Genomic DNA, 15,961 nt, shown 5'->3' with positions numbered 1-15,961 from the left:
TATAATAATTAAAATGGCAGGAGAAGAAAGGTTATTTATAAGGGAAACCCCATCAGGTTATCAGCAGACTTCTCAGCAGAAACTTAACAGGCCAGAAGGGAGTAGCATGAAATATTTAATGTACTGAAACAGAAGGATCTTCAACCAAGAATCCTCTACCCAGCAAGATTATCATTAAATTTGAAGCAGATAAACAAAGGCGAAAAGAATTTATAACAACAAAACCAGCATTACAGGATATGCTAAAGGGACTGCTGTAGATGGAAAAAGTCCTAAGGCTAAATAGTTTTGATTATGAACTAATATATAAAATGTGGAAGAGAAGAAGAAAAAAAGAATTTGCAGATTGTGTTTGAAACAGAGCAAACAGCAACTTAACATAGACTGTTTTACAGTCAGGAAGCTATCCTTAAACCTTTGGTTACCAAAAACAAAGCCTATAATAGATACACAAAAAATTAAAAAACAGAAATTCAACTACAACACTAAAGAAAACCATCAAATGACAAGAGAAGGGTATAAGAAAGGCAGAAAGGAACCAAAAGGAGCTATAAAAACAAACAGAAAACAATAAAATGGCAATGAGTACATACCTATCAGAAATTACCTTAAATGTAAATGGACTGAATACACCAATCAAAAGACAAAGAGTGGCAGAATGGATAAAGAAACAAGATCCATCTATATACTGCCCACAGGAGACTCATTTCAAACCCAAAGACATACACAGACTGAAAGTGAAGGGACGGAAAAAGATATTTCATGAAAACAACAGGGAGAAAAAAGCAGGAGTAGCTGTACTTACACCAGACAAAATAGATTTCAAAACAAAGTAACTAACAAGAGACAAAGAGGGAAGGATATTACATAATGATAAAGGGGTCAGGCCAACAAGAGGATATAACCATTATAAATATCTACAAACCCAGCATAGGTGCACCTAAGTATTTAAAACAAATACTAACAGAATTAAAGAGGGAAACAGATTATAACACATTCACTGTAGGTGACTTTAACACACCACTCACATCAATAGGCAGATCAATCAGACATAAAATAAATTAGGCAACAGAGGCACTGAACAACACGTTAGATGAGATGGACTTAATAGACATCTACACAAGACTCCACCCAAAAGCAGCAGGGTGCACATATTTCTCAAGTATACACAGAACACTCTCCAGAACAGATCACAAACTAGGCCACAAAAAGAGTCTCAGTAAATTAAAAGATTAAATTGTATCAAGCAAGTTCTCAGAAACAGTGGTATGAAATTAGAAATAAATTACACAAAATAAAAAAGCCTACAAACATGGGAGGCTAAACAACATGCTTTTAAACAGTCCATGGATGGAAAACAAATAAAGCAATACATGGAGACAAATTAAAATAAAAATACAACAATCTGATATTTGTAGGACACCTCAAAGGCCATTCTAAGAGGGATGTATGTAGCAATAAAAGCCTACCTCAAGAAACAAAAAAAATACAAAATAAACAGTCTAAACTCACAATTAAAGAAACTAGAAAAAGAACAAATGAAAACAGGAAAAAAAATAGTAAAAATTAATGAAACTAAAGTTCTTTGAAAAAATAGATAAACCCCTTAAGGCAGACTCATGAAGAAAAATAGAGTACACAAATATATAAAATCAGAAACAAAGAAGTAATAGTCATTATAGATACCACAGAAATACAAAGAATTATTAGTGAATACTATGAAAAATTATATGTCAATAAACTGGAGAAACTGTAAGAAATGGACAACTTCCTAGAAAAATACAATCTTCCGAGACTGACCCAGGAAGAAACAGGAAATCTGAACAGACCAATTACCATCAATGAAATTGAATTGGTAATCAAAATCCTCCAAAAAACAAAAGTCCAGGACCTTATGGCTGCAAAGCTGAATTCTACTGAACATTTCAAAAATACCCATCTTTCTTGAGGCATTCCAAAAACTAGGAAAAGGAGGAAATACTTCCAACTCATTCTGAGGTCAACATAACTCTAATACCAAAAACCAGGCAAAGACACTACAAAAAAAGAAAATTATAGACAAATATCCTTGAGAAACATAGATGCAAAAATCCTCAACAAAATATTACTAAACCAAATTCAAAAATACATGAAAAGGATTATTCATCTTGACCAAGTGCGGTTTATTCCAGGGATGCAAGGATGGTATAATATTCATAAATCAATCAATATCATACACCACATTAACAAAAAGGACAAAAACCACACAATCATCTCAATAGTTGCTGGAAAAGCATTTGACAAAATTCAACATCCATTCATGATTAAAAACTCTCAACAGAATGGGCAAGGAGGGTATGTACCATAACATAATAAAGGTCATATATGACAAGCCCACAGCTAACATCATACTTAATGGTGGAAAGCTAAAAGCTTTTCCTCTATGATCAGGAACAAGACAAGGATGCCTAATCTCACCACTTTTATTCAACATAGTACTGGAGGTCCTAGCCACAGCAATCAGACAACACAGAGGGATAAAAGGCATCCAGATTGGTAAGGAGGTAGTTAAATTGTCACTATCTGCAGATGACATGATATTACACATAGAAAACCCTAAAAACTCCACCAAAAAAACTATTAAAACTAATAGAGTTGCAGGATACAAAATAAATACACAGAAATCTGCTGCATTCCTGTATATTAACAATGAACTAGCAAAAAGAAAGACCAGGAAAATAATTCCATTTACAATTGCATCAAAAAGAATAAAATACCTAGGAATAAACCTTGTCAAGGAGGTCAAAGACCTGTACTCTGAAAACTATAAGACACTCATGAAAGAAATCAAAGAAGACACAAATAAGTGGAACTCTATCCCATGCTCACAGATAGGAAGAATTAATATTGTCAAAACGGCCATCTTGCGTAAATCAATTTACCAATGCAATGCAATCCCTATCAAAATACCAACATCATTCTTCAATGAACTGAAACAAATCATTTTAAAATTCATATGGAACCACAAAACCCCAAATAGCCAAAGCAATCCTGAGAAGGAAGAATAAAGCAGGGGGATCTCACTCCCCAACCTCAAGCTCTACTACAAAGCCACAGTAATCAAGACAATTTGGTACTGGCACAAGAACAGACCCATAGATTAATGGAACAGAATAGAGAGCCCAGATATAAACCCACACATATATGGTCAATTAATATACAATAAAGGAGCCATGAATATACAATGGGGAAAAGAGCCACTTCAATAACTGGTGATGTGAGAGTTGGACAGCTACATGCAAGAAAATGAAATGGGATTACTGCCTAAGTCCATACACAAAAGTAAATGTGAAATGGATCAAAGACCTGAATGTAAGACATGAAACCATAAAACTCTTAGAAGAAAACATAGGCAAAAATCTCTTCATTAAGTATGAATAATTTTTTCCTGGACACATCTCCTTGGATGAAGGAAACAAAAAATGAACAAGTGGGACTACATAAAACTAAAAAGCTTCTTCTGTACAGCAAAGGACATTATCAGCAGAACAAAAAGGCAACCCACAGCATGGGAAAATATATTCATAAATGATCTTTCCAATAAGAGGTTAACATCCAAAATATATAAAGAGCTCATATACCTCAACACCAAAAAAAACAAATAACCCGATTAAAAAAATGGGTGGAGGATCTGAACAGACATATCTCCAAAGAAGAAATACAGATAGCCAACAGGCACATGAAAAGATGTCCCACATTGCTAATCATCAAGGAAATTCAAATAAAAGCCACAAGGAGATATCACCTCACACAAGGCCATTCTGATGGCCACTATCCAAAAAAAAAAAACAACAGTGCTGACAAGGATGTAGGGAAAAGGGAACCTTCCTACACTATCGGTGGGAGTGTCAATTGGTGCAACTGCTGTGGAAAGCAGTATGGAGGTTCCTCAAAAACTAAAAATAGAAATACCATTCGACCCAGCAATTCCACTTCTAAGAATTTATCTGAAGAAAACAAAATCCCTGATCCGAAAAGACATATACACCCCTATGTTTATTGCTGCATTATTTACAATATCCAAGATACGGAAGCAACCTAAGTGTCCATCAGTAGATGAATGGATAAATAAGATGTGGTACATATATACAATGGAGTATTATTCAGTCATTAAAAAGAAAGAAATCCTTCCATTTGCAACAACATGGATGGATCTAGAGGGCATTATGTCAGGTGGAGAAAGAGAAATACCTAATGATTTCACTTAATTGTTGAGTATAAAAACAAAGCAAAACAGAAATAACAAAACAGCAGTAGACTCATAGACACTGAGAAGGGACTGGTGGTTACCATGGGGAAGGGGTTAAGGTGGGTGGAGGAGAGGATAGGGAATAAATGGGCACAAAAATTCTCAATTATAATGTAGGTTGGTCATGGGGATAGTAGTACAAGCATGAAGAATACAGCCAATGATTCTGTAACATCTTTGTTGACAGACAGTAGCTGTACTGGTGGGGGGTGAGGATTTAATAATATGCGTAATTTTTGAACCATTGTGCTGTATACTTAAAACTAAAATGATTGTGTATCAAAAAAAAAAAAGCCTCAACTCGAAGAACTAAGATTAGAATACTTAAGATAAAATTTTCAAATTTTTCAATAAATATGTGGGGCTTTTCGTTTTCTTTTTAACAGATCTTCTTTCTTTTTACATGGGCTTTTTAATCACCTAATATGCTTGCCTTCAAATGTCATCTTCTTTTCCCAAATAAAAGCAGTAACTTTTTTGTCTAAAACATGCAACTACTCTCAGCCTACTGGCAGCTCTTAAGAACTTTGTCATACTCTGCCTTGTAGCATAATAAAATTTGTATTTGTGATTCCCTCCTTAGATCAAAGTGACTTAAGAGCAATGAACCAAGTCATATTCTTCTGTTTAAAATAATAATTAACTTCCTTTCTGATCATGCAAATAGAAGGTCATTCTAGTAAATGTGAAAAAAAAAGAAAAAAAATATTTGCCATCATGGAATTAAAATTTAAGAATCTGTTGGATTTTTACTGTCTCTGGGCATCATATTTGCAATCTGTTAGTCTCTGAGACAACTTACTCTTAACTGCCAAACACTTAGCAATTTCACTCTTCAATGTCTTAACGCTTAGTTGAAAGGCACGTGTTCCCAGTCATTTATCTAAAAAGTCAAATCTGACAATAATTGGTTCTGTAATATAATTTTCTAAAATAGTTCAAACTAACGCTCTATTCTTCCCTTTGGCAGTGGACTACATAATAACCACTTTTTCTACCTTTCATTCTAATGAAATAAAGAGTCTCTTGTTGTAAAATGCGGCTTGATTTTATTCAAAATCTAAATTATATCCCAACTGTGAATCACTTATCTGAACAATTATATCAAACATATCCTTTCCCCCAGAGTAGGGAAATTAGACAACTAATCTATTAGTGCAGGTGAGACACAATGTTGGATGGGACTAGGGTGTTCATAATGGACTGAAGCTGAATGGCCTGATTTGGGCCTATTTTGGAGGAAGAACTAAGAGCACTTGATGGGGTTCTAAATACAAAGGAATTGTTCTAAATTACCTAAAATTCTTAATAGTCACCACGAACTTTATTTCCTAGAATTTTCAACTGGTACTTTAATAAAGTTAAGGGCAAAAGATGATGACCAAATATGTACATAAATTTTGCCTCAGTTGGACTGAGCCATGTAGTTTCTCTTGAAATAGCAGTAACTACACTGAATATGATCCAGAATAACTCTGAAGTTAAACTTCATTGCATTTTGAGGAAAAATGTACACTACAGTTTTATTTTCAATTTTGCTTACTGGCAAAAATATTTCTTATCAAATTAAGGGTATCATTTATAAAAAATTTTACAAGCCCTAATAGTTTCAACTATCTAATATGAAAAGTGTCCTTGGCCTAATAATGGCCTTCTTTTTCAGTTTCTTTTCTCCCTTGTAAGATTCTCTTGCTCTGTTATGACTAAGTCTACATATACCCACCCAACTGCCTTCTTACTCTCTTCTTTCTATACTATCCCTAATTTTCAACTGGGTGGTTTGTCTTTCTTCTTCTATGATTTGCATAACTTCTTTATATTATATATACTAATCCTCTGCCAGTTATGTGAATTATAAGTATCTTCTAATCTGTAGCTTTTTTTACTTTTTAATGTGTTAAAGAGAAAACCTTTATTTCACTATAGTTGAGTGCATTTACTTTCCCTTATGATCTGTGCCAGTGGCTTTCTGTAAGACCTCATACATACTAATTTTAGACGTTTTACATCTTATTAAAATATAAAATCCGGTTTTTTTGCCTTTTTTAAAGCCATTTCAGCAACGAGAATGCTATATTTTCTGTAAAAATATGTAAGTTCCTAAATCACTCATGTCTAGAAGAGCAAGCATTCATGTATTTACTGATAGAGCACACATTACCACTTTTCTGTTGCCCAGAAATTAAATCCAATTTGGTCTCTGTTTCTCCACTATCTATGATTCTGTTTCCCCTGGGCATGGCAACCTGGTCTTCATAGTTACTGCACAATGTTGGTTAATTGAGACCCTTCATTAATTTTTCTAGTATCCACTCTGGTCTAGCATAGATTTGTACCAGAAAACTTCCTCTTCCCATTCCTAAGCTAAACCCAACTTCTAAACTTTTCTATCATTCCATACTTTAAAAGTTCCAGATATTTTTTTTAACTTCATTGACATATTTAACACTACTTCAAACAGTATTCAATTATATCTTCACTGAAAAAAATGCCAAATAACTACAATGATGTTGCAAATATACATCCTTTATGCTCTCACCTACAAAGTTTCCCACTAAAAGAGGGTATTTAACAAAGATTTACACAGCTTCAAAATACAGGAGAATTTGTAGAGACTGTGGGCAGAAAGGTTACTTAGAAAGTTACAACAAATTTTACATAATAAAATGTTTTAAATGTAGATATTTATACAAACACTTCTGTTTCTATTACATGGTCACAATACCATACCTATCTATAAGGGAAGCTAGGAAGTGATGTCTGTATTGGCAACCATATGCCCATCTAAAAGTTGGAGACACTAACACTAAAAAAAAAGAGAAAAAACACAAGAACATAATTAGTAGTCTCTGGCAGAAAGGTAAAAGAAAAAAATTACAAATAAATACTTAAGACCTTGGAACCAAACTGCTCTCAGCATGAAGTCCAGAGGCAGGGTGGGATGGGACAGTAGAGAAGAGAAAAGGAGAAACAGAGAGAAGAAAGACAAAGGAAAGGAAAGGATTTTAGAAATGTTAAGTTTAAGGACAGCTGGCTATAATTATTCTAAATGACCAAAGGCAAATCAGAAATGTATATAAATTTAGGAAATAGATCTGAGAAAAAGTAAGAGCTCCGCAAGTCATTTTATTTGCTTTGCATAGTAATGGTTCTTAAATTGGGGGCCCATGGTAATCACTGATGCTACTAAAACTGTGATTAAAGCTATAGACTATCTCCCCTTAAGAATATACATATATGGCTAAAAACTTACACTTAAATAGTTTTTAGAATTCACTGTCCCTCCTAAGTGTTTCACTAAAACTGAGATTAAGAAAATTTGACTTAAAGGGCAAAATTGCTCTGCAATAGATTTTTAGATCTTATAATTTACAGATTTATCAAAATATTTCCTTGCAAATGAGATATTTGAATGCTTGTTAAGTGGGGTTACATCATCCCCTCTTAAGTAAACCTTAAAATTATTACAATTCCAAGGGAATGAAATATATTAAGTAACATTCAGAAAATAAAAACAAAACCAAAATAACACAAATTAAAGTGGAAAAGGAAGATAGAAGGGGTCAGAATCAGAGATTTGAAGATGCTACACTGCTTGGCTTAGAAGATTTGGAAGAAGGGGTCATGAAACAAAGAGTGCAGGCCTGTAGAAGACGGAAAAGGCAAGGAAACAGATTCTTCCCTAGTTCTTCCAAAAGGAGAGCAGCCCAGCCCCATACCTTGACTTCAGCCCAGTGAAATCCACTTGGATTTCTGACCTTCAGATATAATATGATAAATCTGTGTCACTTTAAGCCATTACAGTAGCAACAGAAAACTAATACAAAAGATGAGGGAAAGCTTCATGAGGATATGAAAGCAATCCAGGAGACACAGATAACTATTCTCCTTTCCTAACTACAATAGTACCAAAACAAAAGGGCCAAAAAAAACTGGATGGGAAAAGAAAAAAAAAGATATTTAATCCCTTAAAATTTATTCAGTACAGTAAGAATTTATGATATTTTTCCATAGAGGGATATTTAGAGTGACAAAACATCCTATGTTCTCCACGGTATATTTTAAGTAAACATTACCATCCAAATATTAAACATTATTACAGAGACTGGGTACATGAGAAAAAAGAAACATTCAAAGTAGTTTAGAATAATATAGCACTTCACAGTATAAACAATGATACAGCACTTCTCAAATATAAGGAATGAAGATGACATTCAGAAGACAACCATATTACTATTCACTTATCTATTCATTTACACAGTAAGCTTCTATTTGTGGCTTCATACATAAATAAAATTTAAGTTATGTTCTTCTCCCTATAGAAGCTCATGATTTAGTGAGCAAAGACGTATTAGGAGTACAGGATAGGAGATGACTAATCACATTTTCTGTGAGTTTTGTATAGCAGTGTATTAGGTGGAAAAAAAGACTAAGGACACTCCATGAAAGGAGCATGATGCAAATATATCATGTTTAATTATCAATATCAAGTTCAAAAGGGGACGGTAGGAGTAAGCAGAAGGAGGGTAAGAAATAAAGTAATAGTTAATTACTGGACTTTACTGTATCCAGTCATTGGAATGCTTCTGTCTGACCCTTCTTCTGTAGTCACCTCTCTTTGACTGAAGACCCACAGTCAGGAGAGGTTTTCCACTATCAGCTCACTTGACAATATCAAGAACTTCCTCATTTTTGTCATGCAAACGAAATTACATTGCGATTGCAAAACTGAGGAAGCTCCTTATATTGTTAAGTGAGCTGCTCTCTATGTTGTATTAAGTTTTTTTTTTAAAAAAAGATATGTAACGATGTTTACTATGCTACCATTTGGGGATAAAACACATAACACACATATGTAGAATATGAATAGAATTTTACACAATAAAATGTTTAACTGTTTCTCTAGCAAGGGGAAATGAAACAGGTACAAGGGTAGTTTTCCTTTCATTAAATGCCCTTTTACATTTTTAAAATTTGTATTATATGCATATATTACCCGTTCAAAAATCTATTTACCAAACTTTTAATTAAACACACACATACACACTCCCTGAAGGGCTATGATCTCAAAATGGTACTTGTCTCTGCAACAAGAGTTAGCAGTTTTTTGTACACTTGCCAATTTATAGCACAATGGCAAATTTTTAGTGGAATGAAGATTGATGTATCAGCTTTGTTCACATCCCTGGTGTCAAAACCTATTGCAGCTTGCATAGAACCATCAAGCTGAAAGAAACAATACCTCTCTCTGTTCACAACTATTTTCAATTCATAGTTCTCCCCAGTCACTAAGACTTGTTCGAATACAGCCTGATACCTCAGCCCTCTCCACACACTTCCATAAAACATTCCATAAATCATATATACAGGTGTCTCCTTTAAAAATGCTGGGCTCATTTTACCAAACTTAGAGTAGTTGCTCTGTGGAAGGGCAGATAGCAAATAAAAGTTTTGCCTGAAGAAGCTGGATATCACTGGATTGTAGGAGGAAAATGATTTCCACCCTTTGAAAGCAGGCATAGATTTAGCAAAGATATTCCTATAGACTCCAAGGTCAACATGGACAATCTCTAAATTATAACACATTATCTAGTTACATTTCTTACTCTCCAAAAGTCTTCCCTGATGCCTATTGTTGGATTAGGTATCTTTTGTAAATGCTTCACCACGTAAGGTTTGAGTTAGTCTCAAATAATTGATACTTGATGGTTAGCTGTAATAGTTAATAACTGTTATTTAAAGCAAAAAAGTGACACTTGCATTTTTCTGATTTAGGTTATATGAGAAGTTCCTTTTTACCCAATAGGAGGAAAGCAAAGTAGTCTATTACTCTGGTCTCTCAGTTTTTTTAGTAAAATTATACTGCCTGGTCCTTTCTGTGGTACCAGATATTAATGAAAAAACTGTGGGCTTGACTGAAATGAAATAATGCCTTTCTGACTGCCATCAGGGCAGTGGCAAGAGCATTTAGTGAGACATCACCACTCTTGCTGGTCAGGGAACAGACTCAGGGAGATTCAGTTGACATTCCTGACAAGGAAGTTCACTCTAACATAAAGAAGATGGCTTTTGCTAAGGAAGCTAGCAGAATCCCTTATATTCAGTATACAACTTTTGAACATGTTGCCAACCCCTTCTATATGTTTCTGTACATGTAACCTTAGTTTTAGTTGAAGTGAAAAGCACTCACTTTTTCAAATGCACCTGGAGCCAGCATTTAGAGTACAGCTTCACCCATGCTGCAAATGCATGTAACATGTTGGCATTTAATGACACACAGAGGAGCAGCAAAGGTACGCTGATAACCCTGCATATCCATCATGCTAATTCTTCAGTGATAAGGCAAACAAGCAGAAAATGCTAAAAAGATAAATAGTCAGTGATAGGGACTCACATTAATAGCAGAATAATATCCTGAGAAAAAGGAAGCATCTCCACATTTGCTATTTCAGATCACCCACATCTGAGAATCCTGGGTATGGCCAACAGCTGAAAGCAAGTTCTACGAGTACCTCCATAAAATAGACATTAAATAAATACTTGTATAATTGAATCCACAAATAAAAAGGAAAATCAGATGAAGAAGTATGAAGAATGCTTAGCTCTTCTTACAAATATCAAGAATGCTTTGAGAGAAGTTTTTGAACCACAGCACAAGGTGGTTTGAACACTTAATCAAATGAGAATCTCATCAAAATTTAGGAACCTTCAGTGATGTCTGTACATAATTATACAATGTTAGTAACACTTCATCCTACAGAAGGAAGTTCAGAGAGATCCCTCTGAAAATACCACACTAGTCTGGGAATAAAAAGTTTAATGGCACATAGCTAAACCATATTGTGCTATTGAGGGACCTTTGAAAATTTAATACATTTCTCCTTCCAATTGCAACATAAATGGATTCAATTTTCACTTCAAATGTAATATTCAACAGAGTGCCATCTAATGGAAATACGATGCAAGCCACATAATCTTCAATTTTCTAGCAATTCATTAAAAAACTAAAAAGAGGGTGGCAGTGAAAATGATATTTTACGTATTTTAAGTGATATTTTAAGTCTTTGAAAATGGTGCACATTTTTACGCATATGGCACATGTCAATTCTGACTAATATTTGACAATCACATGTAGCAAATAGCTACCAAACTGGAGAGGGAATCTTACTTAAAGATTACAAAAATAAGCTGTCAGATGAGCATATATTGAAAGAAGACATTCTTAAAATCTGGAACGCTCACTTTTTATAATACACATTTGTAACTAATCCCCAGTGTGTTATCTTTTTTATAAACTGGAGGAGCCACCAAAGAAATAAATGTATGCATATTCCTACCTATAACTGTATTTTTTCTTCTGGAATGCTCTTTTACACCAGGTAAAAGACCTGCACTTACCTCTCATTTTGACTTCTAGAGGCTATAAAAGCTTCTCCTGGTGAATTCAATATATTCATCATCTATATCCTTCATTAGGCAATTATGATTCCTCTAATGTTATCTCCTATTAATTTCAAACTTTTCCCTTTTACCACATCTTAAACTTTCCTAAACCATCCATAATGCCTCATAAACAACAAGAATTTAATTTGATACTCAACATCCTCTTGTTCCATCAGGAACTCTCCCTACTACAACTAATGAACAATATTTTATATGCAGGTAATAGTAGTACCAAAAGGACATCTGCAACATCCACTCTAAGCAGGTTGTTTTCAGCTAACTTAAATAATCCAAGTCCACACAACCTCAATAGGTTCTACTTAGGATCCTTAACTCAAAAAAGCACAGGATAGGAAACATAGCAGGGCAACTACAAGACTTCTCTTCAGCAGGAGTCTGCACAGCAATCCAGAGACTACTGTTTAACCCTTTGATAGCTCTGTAATGAGGGAATGAAACCCCATGGGTTTGAAATCATTAGTGTATGAAATCACTCTTGGCCTGAAAGTCCCATATCCATACAGGAACCAAAATATCTCATAGAACAGTGTGTGGACATAGCTTCTTGAAGTCTTGGCAAGGGATATATATATATATATATATCCAGATAAAAGGATACGCAAAGGATAAAAGGGCAGACAAAAGCTCTGGCTTTTTACCAGTTATATATTTCATTCATAATCCTCCCAGTCCAGGTGCTGTTCAACAACCGCAATGTTGCCTAGTAACACAACTGACATTCCATCTTCATCAGGATTCCAAAGAACCAGAATTTAAAATATCAAACTAAAATTATTTCCATAAAAAAGGAGAATGGTTAAGTTTGGCTAAGTTTTGATTATTATCTAAAGGAGAGTAACTGCTAAGTTGATGGAGAAATATTTACACACATGCCTTATTTAAAAAGGTGCTTGTTCATTGTAATTCACTTTGTAAACATCAGCTATCAAAATAGGTATTTCCTGATTATTGTTTAACTGTATAATAAAAATCAGTAAGAAATAACTATAATCATTTGTTACACATATATTTTTTATAATCAGAGTTATAAATCTGAAAAGCATTGTTGCTTTTAACAAGCAAGATATTCTCCAACAACATATGATCTAAAATATCACTGACAAACACAGGAAAATATTTTAGTAGCATCTTATTAAAAAGTGGACTGTAATAGAACTTTTTGAAATACCATCCACTATATATCTGGAGTTGTGGGGACAGAGAGCAGATGAGAGAGTTAACAAGATCTGCCAGCCAATTTGTGATAGCAAAGAGATTTTAAAAGTGGAAAGACAGGATATATCCTTCTCTGAATCAAGCCTTCACAGGAGAAAGACTGGCAGCTGCCAATTAACCAAAAGAATAGGAATCCCTTTGTGGACCAAACAAAGACACTCTCTAGATAACATCTCTGCAGTTAGACTAAAATAACTGAGTTTCAATTTCAGAGCTAGTTTTTCTCAGAGTGAGATTTCTTTAACCCCTCAACAATTCTTTCATTCCCAATTACGTAGAAAGTGATAGAGCAAGGATTGAAACAAAGATCTAAATAAAGAGCCTATGCTTTTTATCACTGTTACAACCAAGCAAATGCATGGTTGATATTAAGTCATTGATAATAGTATTCACATGTATATATACTCATCTACTCAAAAATAAATTCCATTATCTCATTCTTCAGGATTCCAAAAAACGACTGGATTCCTATAGAGTAAGGTCAAAAGCTATCATCTCTCCTGCACATGTCTATCAACACAAATACACACCATTTCCTGATGTGAACACAATATACAATTGTCAAATTGGGACATTTAGAGGGACCACTGCTACTGAGTTGCTTGAAGTATACTGACAATGCTTCAAAATAAAAGTGTTTTAATTTTAAATAAAACTGACTTTATTTTTAAGTTGGTTCTGGTTAAGGTTCCTGACTGATCTCCTCTACCCCACTACTTATTTTCCCTACCTCATTAGCTCCAGGTACACAAAACTCTTACAGCCATAGAAAATGCCTCTTCTCAGAGTGCAAAAGTCCTGGAATTGAGTCTCACTGTCTCTGATTTGTCTGATTTGGGTTACAGGGTAATCCCCAAACCAATCAGAACCATGGAGGTTAAACCAACTCAAACCAAAAAGCCTGAAAATGAAGAAGGGATGATTCAAGGAAAAGTAGGAGCTTCTTAACAGAAGATGAATCAAAGAATGCTTGGCATACTAAAACAACAAATGGCCATTATAATACTGAAGGATGGAACATGGGTGTGGATTTAGGTTAAAAAATTATTTAATGTGGGTGACAACATCATGAAAGAATATATATGACAGTGTTCCTTGAATTGGAAGATTACTGAAAACAACAAAAATGAGACTAAATACGAATCCTAATGAAGGTCTTGCACATCCAAAAGGAACTATTCTAGATTTCTATGAAGGAAGTATACCATTAAATTGTTATATAATTATACTGAAAAATGAATCAAGAAAGCTTGGAATAGTCAGGAGGCTGAGGCAGAAAGGCAGCTAGGAAGATGCTCTTTGAATCCAAATGCTATTTTAGTAATGAAGCCTGGGATTATAGCAGTATCTTTAAAGATGAAAGCAGAAGGCAGAATACTACATCTATTCTTTTAAACAACACTCACAGATCTGATCGTATGAAAGAAAAAGGGGGTACAAAAAAATACAGGAGTCAAAGGTAACCTCCAAGACTGTAAGCTTCTAAAGATTTCAGTCCAGCAGTGCTGCATACACTGTAAAGGATGTAGAAAAGAAGTTGTAGTCAATCTAGAATAAGAGTTCAGCTGTCAAGTGTGGTAGAACACTGGAAGGAAGTAACTAAAAAGTGAGGGGGAACATAAGTAATTCAACAGTCCTTAGCATATTAATAGTTGTTTGGTAAAAAGTCAGATGTATGGATGGATGGTCTGGATGTCTTTTACAAGCCAATATATTGGAACAGAAAGTATCCAAAGATGAACAAGACACAGTCCTTGTTCTCAAAGATTTCACAATAAAACTAACTTGAATAACTAATAAGGGTGAATTTTTTTTTTAATTGTCCATCAGAGTTCAGAGGAACAAGTGATTAATTCTGGTAATGGAAGCTTCAAAAGCAAATCAAAAGCCTGTGTATAAGAACAGTAGAATATGTTACTGAGACTGACCTTTGGAAGAAATATTCCTTTTAAGGAGGAAGACAGGAGTCAGGAATGAGGGTCAGAATACTTAACATAGGCAGGAAAACTTGAGGAATAAAGTGTAATGAAATACAAGACAATGGGTCTCTTAAAATGAAAAAGAGACCTTAGTTTATTGAAAGTATGAGTTGAATGAAAAAGTACTAATGGATTCATACAATAAATATGGAACACTCATTTCTTCAGTAGTAGAGAGTAATTAAAGCAATAATTCACATTCTGTTAATATTTTTGTTAAGCCAAATCATTTTGAGCAAGACAGTCTGCCTTTTAGAAAGAAATTAATAGCTACAAATAAATGTTTGCATTTCCTCTCTCTTCTCATTTCACAGAAGACTCAGATTTAGCCTATACTGACACCTGTAATAGTATCTTAGGTCTTAAAGCAGAGGTCAAAAAAACAAATGAGGAAAGATTACTGCTTTAAGTGCTTATAATACTTGCAGTGGTGGGGAATGTAGCCATCTAAAGAGGACACTTAACAGTCCACTCCAGCAGATGACTGGTAGGAATGCAAGCTCAGTATTCTCAAAATATTTCAGTCTTTTTAGAGAAGCTAGAAATCCTGCCTATATGAAATCTGATTTCTTAAATATTGGCTCATTTATATGTGGACTAGTTTTACCTGCAGTTTTCATCTTATGCCTTAAATAATGATTAGTTGAACAGAAATACTAATTATTTTTATCCATTTCTGCTACTGTGTATTTTTTCTAACTAGAAAACTACACAAATAAACATATATTGTGGGATCTCCCAAACGATGGAAGCAACAAAAGCAATTAGCCAGTTAGCACTTTATCCTTATTCCTAGAAATGTCACTTTAATACATTTTTTGTTTGTTTCAGAGTGCTGAAGAAATACGCATTGCTCTTAACATGAAATATAAAACTTGTAAAATCCCAACAAATTAATTTAATATAGACCACACAAGTTACCAGAAATCATGGCCAAACTTGTTCTAGATAAAAATTCCACTGCTTCAGAGGTTCCTAAACTCAACTCTGAGGATTGGCTCTCTGAGTATTATCT

General features: G+C 34.2%; 1 protein-coding gene across 1 annotated transcript in view; it reads right to left on the bottom strand.

Annotated features, from left to right (window-relative positions):
• Nucleotides 1-15,961, bottom strand: part of SPRED1 (sprouty related EVH1 domain containing 1) — a 151,820-nt gene that overhangs the window by 98,599 nt on the left and 37,260 nt on the right. The window lies entirely within an intron of this gene.

Source organism: Manis pentadactyla, chromosome 11, assembly GCF_030020395.1.
Source record: "Manis pentadactyla isolate mManPen7 chromosome 11, mManPen7.hap1, whole genome shotgun sequence".
Classification (NCBI taxonomy): Eukaryota; Metazoa; Chordata; class Mammalia; order Pholidota; family Manidae; genus Manis; species Manis pentadactyla.
This window is presented reverse-complemented; position numbering and strand designations above follow the sequence as displayed.